Source organism: Bombina bombina, chromosome 3, assembly GCF_027579735.1.
Source record: "Bombina bombina isolate aBomBom1 chromosome 3, aBomBom1.pri, whole genome shotgun sequence".
NCBI classification, from domain to species: Eukaryota; Metazoa; Chordata; class Amphibia; order Anura; family Bombinatoridae; genus Bombina; species Bombina bombina.
The window spans coordinates 1,164,780,842-1,164,790,663 of record NC_069501.1 but is presented as its reverse complement, the minus strand read 5'-3'; the positions used below and the strand labels follow the sequence as shown (position 1 = coordinate 1,164,790,663).

At 37.9% G+C, this 9,822-nt stretch overlaps 1 long non-coding RNA gene across 1 annotated transcript; it reads right to left on the bottom strand.

The window, feature by feature from the left end:
• Nucleotides 1-1,596: 1,596 nt before the first annotated feature.
• LOC128654583 (uncharacterized) lies at nt 1,597-8,703 on the bottom strand. Its single transcript, XR_008401467.1, has 2 exons — nt 8,497-8,703; nt 1,597-1,901 (listed from the first exon to the last, which is right to left on the bottom strand). It is a non-coding gene; the product is annotated as an uncharacterized LOC128654583 (long non-coding RNA).
• Between the last annotated feature and the right edge of the window lie 1,119 nt (nt 8,704-9,822).

Sequence of the window (9,822 nt, the reverse complement as noted above, 5' to 3'; positions counted from 1 at the left end):
CTCTGATCCTCTCACGGAGGGTCCTAGTAGTTTCTCCTATGTAATATTTTTTACAAGAACACTCAATGATGTAGATGACCCCTTTGTCTTGGCATCTTATTGTTTCTCCAATTTTAAACTTAAAATTATTTACTTCTATTTCTTTTAATTTAGAGCTATATTTACAAGAGCGACATCCGAAGCATGGGAAGAAACCAGAAAGTTTAGTTCCTTCTAGGCTTACCTCATAGCTGTTTCTTTTTATGGATTTTAGTTCGCTCTGTGCTAGGGTACTTCTGAGGTTTTTAGCTCTTCTGTAGATTATTTTAGGGTATACAGATACTTTGTCTCCAATTATTGGGTCCGACTGCACTAAGTGCCAATGTTTTGTTAGAATTTTTTTGATTAGACTATTATTGCAATTATAGTCTGTAATGAATGATACTTCAATGGTATCTTTTTTATCATCATAATTTGTTACATGTTTGTCAGTCTTATATTTTAGGAGGTTTTTTCGATCTATTTTATCTATATCTTCCTTAGCTGAATTCATAATTCTTTCATCGTAGCCTCTTTCCCTGAATTTATTCTCTAGAATTAATATTTGTTTTTCATAATCTGTGTGTCTAGAGCAGTTTCTTTTGATTCTTAGATATTGCCCTTTAGGTATATTATTTTTCCACCTTTCCAGGTGGCAGCTTTTATAATGTACGAAATTGTTAGCGTCTACCTTTTTAAAGTGTGTCGACGTAATAATTTGATCGTTTATTACTTCAATTTCTAAATCAAGGAAGATTGCTTTGTTTTTACTGTATGTATATGTGAAATGGATGTTCCTGTCATTCTTATTCATGTCATCACACATTTCTTTTAACTCAGATTCTTCACCCTTCCATACAAATATAATATCGTCTATGTATCTTTTATATAGTACAAGATTTGCACCCAGCTTATGCTGAGGGAAGAAAGTTTCCTCCCAATATCCCATAAAGAGATTCGCATAGCTGGGTGCAAATCTTGTACCCATAGCCGTCCCAGTCTTCTGTAGAAAAAACTTACCATTAAATGAAAAATAATTTTGATTTAGAATAAATTCAATACCTTCTAACAGAAAGTCTTTTTGTTCTTTCAGCAAGGTAGCATCCTTTTCTAAATAACTACTAAATGATTGGATGCCAAGTTCGTAGTTTATGATGGTGTATAATGAAGTGACGTCACAAGTTACTATAGTGTAGTTCTCTTCCCATTTCATGTCATTGAGGATTTGTAAAATCTCTGTTGTATCTCTAAGATAGGAGGGTAATTTTTTCACATAAGCTTGAAGGAATTCATCAAGATACTGGGATAGATTCGAAGTTAATGAATCTATCCCCGAAATAATGGGTCTTTCGGGGGGGTTCGTTAGACTTTTGTATACCTTCGGTAGGTAATAAAATATGGGTATTTTGGCTTGCTTGGAGACCCATTATTTCGGGGATATTTCAGCACCTGTTGCTAACCATTTTTAAAAATAAAAGGGAAATACAAATGCAAAAATGTGGTTTTAAGTAAAATATCACATTCCTAGACCTAGATAGGGTGGCAATAGGGAGACTCCTATGAGAAGATGAGAGGCTCTATGGATAAATAATTTTGATTTATTAAACCCAATTAAATATTAAAATAATAGGGATAATTTTTGTAATTATATTTTACAGTGTATTTTTTTTTAATTTCATTCAACAACAATATTTAGATCATAATACAATTAAAAATGTCTTGTTGTTGTGTCTCATACACAGGTTCTGATGATGAAATATATAAAGTTAGTGCAAGACTGTCTCAACATCCGATCCAGGAACTGGATTTCACAACGTTAACCACATCTTCCTTTGCGGTATCATATTTGTAAGCCTTTGGTCCAGAAAAGAAGTAAATATATCCTAAAGAAAAAAAACAGACAGTGATTAAAAACAAATGTATGTTTAAATAGCTTGAAAAAATACAGATTATGACATCAAAATGATTCTTCCCTTTAGCAATATTCATAACGTTGGTTAAATGTATTTGCATCATCAGGTATGGCTCAATGCAAAGTAAATAACTGCTGCCAAAGCAATGGGAAGAAAGATACAACAAATTAACTTTCCAAAACAACCGTTACTTATTAAGGGCTAGATTATGAGCAGAGCTGTATTCATCGCTCCCGCTCGCACACTAACTTGCTAGAAATAAGCTTTTTATGTGCGCACACAAAAAGCCAAAGTTACGCCTAGATTTAGAGTTCTGCGTTAGCCGTCAAAACCAGCGTTAGGGGGTCCTAACGCTGGTTTTGGCCGCCCGCTGGTATTTAGAGTCAGTCAGGAAAGGGTCTAACGCTCACTTTCCAGCCGCGACTTTTCCATACCGCAGATCCCCTTACGTCAATTGCGTATCCTATCTTTTCAATGGGATCTTTCTAACGCCGGTATTTAGAGTCTTGACTGAAGTGAGCGTTAGAAATCTAACGCCAAAACTCCAGCCGCAGAAAAAAAGCCAGGAGTTAAGAGCTTTATGGGCTAACGCCGGTTCATAAAGCTCTTAACTACTGTGCTCTAAAGTACACTAACACCCATAAACTACCTATGTACCCCTAAACCAAGGCCCCCCCCACATCGCCGCCACTCTATTCAAATTTTTTAACCCCTAATCTGCCGACCGCACACCGCCGCAACCTACATTATTCCTATGTACCCCTAATCTGCTGCCCCTAACATCGCCGACCCCTACATAATATTTATTACCCCCTAATCTGCCCCCCCCCCAACGTCGTCGCTACCTACCTACAATTATTAACCCCTAATCTGCCGACATGACCTCACCGCTACTATAATAAATGTATTAACCCCTAATCCGCCCTCCCTAACATCGCCGACACCTAACTTCAAGTATTAACCCCTAATCTGCCGACCGGACCTCGCCACTACTCTAATAAATGTATTAACCCCTAAAGCTAAGTCTAACCCTAACACTAACACCCCCCTAAGTTAAATATAATTTAAATCTAATGAAATAAAATAAATCTTATTAAATAAATTATTCCTATTTAAAGCTAAATATTAACCTGTAAAATAAACCCTAATATAGCTACAATATAAATAATAATTATATTTTTGATGCATATATAAAGTTAGTGATCGGAACAGCCAATAGAATGCAAGCTCAATCTGATTGGCTGATTGGATCAGCCAATCGGATTGAACTTGAATCTGATTGGCTGATTCAATCGGAACAGCCAAGAGAATGCGAGCTCAATCTGATTGGCTGATTGGATCAGCCAATCGGATTGAACTTCAATCTGATTGGCTGATTCAATCAGCCAATCAGATTTTTCCTACCTTAATTCCGATTGGCTGATAGAATCCTATCAGCCAATCGGAATTGAAGGGATGCCATCTTGGATGATGTCCCTTAAAGGAACCTTCATTCATCGTTAGTCGTCGGGAAGAAGAGGATGGCTCCGCGTCGGCTCATCTGAAGATGGCTCCGCTCCGCTCCGGATGGATGAAGATTGAAGACGCCGCCTGGATGAAGACTTCTATCAGATGGAAGACCTCTTCAGCCGCCTGGATGAAGACTTCTATCAGATGGAAGACCTCTTCAGCGCCGCCTGGATGATGACTTCATTGGATGGAAGACTTCTTCAGCGCCCCTTGGATGATGACTTCTGCCGCTCCGGATCTCCTCTTCGGTTCCATCAGTGGGTCGGCTGGCTGAAGACGGCTCAAGGTAGGATGATCTTCAGGGGAGTAGTGTTAGGTTTATTTAAGGGGGGTTTGGGTTAGATTAGGGGTATGTGGGTGGTGGGTTTTAATGTTGGGGGGTTGTATTTTTATTTTACAGACAAAAGAGCTGTTTTCTTTGGGGCATGCCCCGCAAAAGGCCCTTTTAAGGGCTGGTAAGGTAATAGAGCTGGTAACTTTTTAATGTAGAATAGGGTAGGGAATTTTTTTTATTTTGGGGGGGTTTGTTATTTTCTTAGGGGGCTTAGATTAGGTGTAAGCAGCTTAAAATTGTTGTAATATTTTTAAAATGTTTGTAACTTATTTTTTTTATGTTTTGTCTTAGCTTTTTTATTTGTTGTACTTTAGTTAGTTTATTTAATTTAATTTAATAGTAGTTATTTGTAGGTAATTTATTTAATTAATTTAATGATAGTGTAGTGTTAGGTTTAATTGTAACTTAGGTTAGGATTTATTTTACAGGTAATTTTGTGTTTCTTTTAGCTAGGTAGTTATTAAATAGTTAATAACTATTTAATAACTATTCTAACTAGCTAAAATAAATACAAAGTTACCTGTAAAATAAATATAAATCCTAAAATAGCTACAATGTAATTATTAATTACATTGTAGCTATCTTAGGGTTTATTTTACAGGTAAGTATTTAGTTTTAAATAGGAATAATTTATTAAAGTATAGTGTAGTGTTAGGTGTAATTGTAACTTAGGTTAGTTTTTATTTTACAGGTACATTTCTCTTTATTTTAACTAGGTAGCTTTAAATAGTTAATAACTATGTAATAGCTATTGTACCTAGTTAAAATAAATTGAAAGTTGCCTGTAAAATAAAAATAAATCCTAAGATAGCTACAATAAAATTATTATTTATATTGTAGCTATATTCGGGTTTATTTTAAAGGTAAGTATTTATTTTTAAATAGGATTAATTTAGTTAATAAGAGAAATATTATTTAGATTTATTTAATTAACATTTAAGTTAGGGGGGTGTTAGGGTTAGTGTTAGACTTAGGTTTAGGGGTTAATAATTTTATTACAGTGGCGGCGGTGTAGGGGGGCAGGATAGGGGTTAATAAATTTATTATAGGTGGTGACGGTGTAGGGGGGGCAGATTAGGGGTTAATAAGTTTAATATAGGTTGCGGCGGGGTCCGGGAGCGGAGGTTTAGGGGTTAAAGTATTTATTTAGTTGCGACGAGGTCCTGGATCCGCAGGATAGGGGTTAATAACTTTATTATAGGTGGCGGCTGTATAGTGGGGGCAGGATAGGGGTTACTAGGTATAATGTAGGTGGCGGCAGTGTCCGGGAGCGGCGGTTTAGGGGTTAATACATTTATAAGAGTTGTGGTGGGGTCTAGGAGCGGCGGTTTAGGGGTTAATAACTTTATTTAGTTGCGGGGGGCTCCGGGGGCACCGGTATAGGGGGTAGAACAGTGTAGTTAGTGTGGGTGCTTAGTGACAGGCTAGCAATAAAGCTGTCAAAAAGCCGAAGAGCAGCGAGATCGGATGAGTGATAACTCTCACAGTTCGCTGCTCATCGCCCCATACTTGCTGCGCGGCTTTTTGACAGCTTTTTTGATAACTTAGGCAATATTTTGCAGGTCCGCAGCGGCGATGGTAGGCGAGCTTAGGCGGGCGTATTGAACCGGCGAAGGCAGGTAAAGTAGACGGCTTGATAACTAGGCCCCTGTGTCTCTTTTCCCAGTGTTAAAACTATAAATCTAAATGTATTCTTTTCACAGTCAGTTGTAGAAGATGCAACCAAAGTAAGGTTAGCCTTTTTAAGCTAAAACAAATCCCAAAGGCTGTTTGGGAATCATGGTATCATAAATTTTGGTAATACTTTAATGTACTCAATATTTTAGTAACATAATTTTCATCCTATTAATTGTGCTGCTTCTACCAGTTACAAATTACAAAATTGTACTGTACATTTCCTTGTATATTTAGCTCAGCCTCAGTCTTTCCTTTCTAAGCCCTTTTCACAAGCTACGCACAAGATAATGCGCTCCATCATGGATTATGCAGTTAAACAAAGGGGCAGGCAGGGGTTTCACTGTCACTGTAGGGCTTTAGACTCTCATATGAGGATGCGTGACGGGTATTACAATTACTACTATATTCTTTCTCTTCTGAATTGTGTCTGTTTTTATTTATTGCAGGGAAAGAGAAAGTTTTGTCACAAAACTCCTCCTTTATCTACAATAAATAAAACCAGACACAACGATTCAGAAGAGAACGAATATAGTAGTAATTATACCCGGGCCGTCACGCATCCTCATATGAGATGGATAGATCACACTCAGATCCAGAGGCGGACTGAGACCAACCAGGGCTCCCCGGGCAAAAGTATGGCAGGGCCCCCTACCTCCTCTTTGCTCCACCTACCTACCTCCTCTGCCCCTCCTCTACCCTATTGCCACCTCCTACACTAAAAATCTGAATAAAAAAAATGTTTTTGTAGAAAAGCTATGTACACAGGAGAAAATAGTACTGATTAAAATCCCAGTGGGGTGTAAAAAAGAGACAAAGATTTTTGTATGTAAAATAGCTGGTTGTGCTAATCCATAAAGAGCATTTTAATACCTTACTATGCTTAGACTTGGGGAACAGCAACAAGTCTGCTTTACCTGTAGGTTCAGCCTATTTGTATGGGCTGAATCTTATATGCTCTTTATGGCTTAGCACAACCAACTATTTTAAATACAAAAATATGTGTCTCTCTTTTACACCCCACTGGGATATTAATCAGTGCTATTGTCTCGTGTACATAGCTTTTCTAAAAAAATACATTTGTTATTTATATTTTCAGTGTAGGTGGTGGTTCCTAAAGGAAAATGCAGCTATTTCAGTTAACAAAATAAAGGTAAATCAGTTATTTTCAACCAACTAAATACACTTACAGGTAAAGCATAGTATGATGTCCCTTTAAAGTGGACTAGAAGGCAGACCTGCTATGTTCTTGATTAATCTGCATATTGTTTAGGACTCAAATTCCCAATATTATGTGTGTCTAGGTATGTGTGTTTGTGTACATACATGCATGTGTGTTAGTGTTTACTGATCTCTGTGTATTACTAACAACCAAGAAAAGTCTGTGTCCAGAGGTTCGTGGGACTTGTAGAGTGTTACAGATATCTCCTTCAACCCCTTCATGATGTTTTATTTTATAAAGTGATATGCATTTGTCTATCAGGTTACTGCTACCACTGAAGGCATAAAACAGTGCTATTATTCTTACAATTTAGCTAAGTAATTGTATCATAGAAGTGACTGATGTAGACTTGGGAACAGAAAACATCCTGTCTTAGAGCACTAATGATGCATTTGTTAGTTCCTAAAGGCTTCCTCATTTATTTCTTTTTTATTTTAATCTGTTAATCAGAATGCATATTTTATCTCATTCTGAACATTGCAAAGGGCCATGGTTCTAATACTCTGCAGTCTTGTTTTCTTTCTATCTAGATCACACCTGCTGTTAAAGTGATGGTAAATTCACTTCCATAACTTCACATAGTATGAAAACTCTTCTCCTAACTAGCAGATTGATATGCTTATTTTATTCCAATGTCAAATCTACTTTTAATACTGAGCCTTTTTGTCAGGCTCCGTTACCTGATTCATTCCAGCCTCTCTGAATAATTTTCCCTTAGGCTTCTTTGACTCGCAGCTCTTTCAGCCAATCAGAGCCTCACCATGTGCCCCATGTAAGTTAATAACAGCACGCTCCAGTGCTTGGAACTCAGACTGGAAGTTGAACTGCGCAAACGCAACTGCTACGCTATTTGCGCAACATAAACAGTGAGGCTGCTTACTGTTAACATACTGCAAGTAGCCTCACTGTTTATGTTGCGCAAATAGCGTAGCAGTTGCGTTTGCACAGTTATACTTCCAGCCTGAATTCCAAGCATGGGAGCGTGCTGTTATTAACTTACATGGGGCGTATGGTGAGGCTCTGATTGGCTGAAAGAGCTGCCAGTCAAAGAAGCCTAAGGGAAAATGATTGAATTTGACAAAATTGCTCAGTATTAAAAGTAGATTTGACATTGGAACAAAATAAGCATATCAATATGCTAGTTAGGAGAAGAGTTTTCATACTATGTGAAGTTATGGAAGTGAATTTACCATCACTTTAAGGGTACAGTAGGTTTAGAATCCTGACAGTTGCTTTATGATTCTTATTTTAAGAATCATAAAGCAACTGTCAGGATTCTAAACCTATTGTACCCTTCACAGCAGGTGTGATCTATATAGAAAGAAAACAAGACTGCAGAGTATTAGAACCATGGCCCTTTGGTATGTTCTTAGAAAAAACAAACACTGAGATAAATTATTCATTTGGAATTTTTCCATAACTTTTCACACGCCAGCCTTCGCGGGAGGGGGCAGGACTAAATCTACAAAGCCCCAGCCTCCTGCAGGTATCACCGTCCACGGGGTGCTAGGGTTCAACATTTGTAACATGTACTGTACTCGTGCATTTCCAGGATCACGATTTGAGTGGGGATGAAGGAGAAAAAAACGGTCCCTTTAATCAACTAATATATGGTAAAACTACATCTACATATTGTTATAAGGCTAATATTTGCTTTGAATACATAATTATAATGTATATACTGTCTAGCACGTATTTACTGTTTAATATCCCTTTAAATCCATGAATTATTCTTTTATTATCAATCTGACAAAAAAGATAATGCTGCAATTATTTGTATATGTTTATGTGTTTAATTACAGATTGAACAAATGAAAAAGACTCACCATTGACTTCAACAGCTGCATCTACCTTTCCATCAACTCCAGAAAACTCATCATCAATGCTTTTAGGATAATCATATTCCATTATTCTCCGGGCTTCATCATAGCTATGGATGAAAAATTGAGCATGATTTAGAAAATCGACAGGTGATTCAACGTTGTGCCTTAAATGGACAGTAAGCTTTGTTAAATAATGTAGCAAAACACTGCTGCACTAGAGTACTAAAGACACGTGCACACTCCTGAGCTCTTATGAGCCTACCTAGTTTTACTCTTCAATAAAAGATACAAAGGGAAGAAAGCACATTTGATAACAGAAGTAAATTGGAAAGTTTTTTTTTTTAAATTGCATGTTCTATCAGAGTCATAAAAGTTTAATTTTGACTTTACTGTCCCTTTAAGTCCTAATCAATTAATCCATGGTACTATATTTCATTTTAATATTGTGGTTTTCAGTAACTCAAAATAAGCTGACTACAAACACTTTCATATCACCTAGTTCCCATGCTACTAAGTGATTTAGATTTGTTTAAATGGCAGAACCCTGTCACCTCACCCTTCTGTATCATTGTAATCTCTCCTGCCTAATTTTAGCACTCTCCAGGCTTACCATAGTGGAACACAACACTACATTCTGTTCAGGCCTAGGTGTCGATTTAACAACCCGTCAATGCTACAGTCTTAAGACCGCTGCTCCTTAACTCGCCCGCCACCTCCGAGGCAGCGGACAGCAATCAGCCCGATTGGATAGGATTGGGTTGATTCACACCTCCTGCTAGCAGCCGATTGGCCGTGAATCTGCAGGGGGCGGCATTGCACAAGCATTTCATGCGAAATGCTTGTGCAATAATAAATGCAGATAGTGTATGCTGTTAGCATTTATCGATGTCTGCTCTCACTATGATAAATCGGCCCCCTAGCGAGAGTTTTCTCCACCTATCTAGAGTTTTCTTCCATTATTTATGGTACCTGACAACCCCCTTAAGACATAATTCCATGTTCAAACAACCTCACACACGTTGTATTCACTCCTTCCCCCTTTAACTCTGTTGTTTCTTACAAACACAAGGTATTTAAACATTTTTTACTATGGATTCTAAGGGGCCTATTTATCAAAGGTCTTGCGGACCTGATCCGACAGTGCGGATCAGGTTCGCAAGACCTCGCTGCGGAGAGCAATACGTTCTCCGCATTTAACATTGCACCAGCAGCTCACAAGAGCTGCTGGTGCAACACCGCCCCCTGCTGACTCGCGGCCAATCGGCCGTCATAAGGGAGGTGTCAATCAACCTGATCGTACACGATCGGGTTGATTTCTGGCTATTCCTG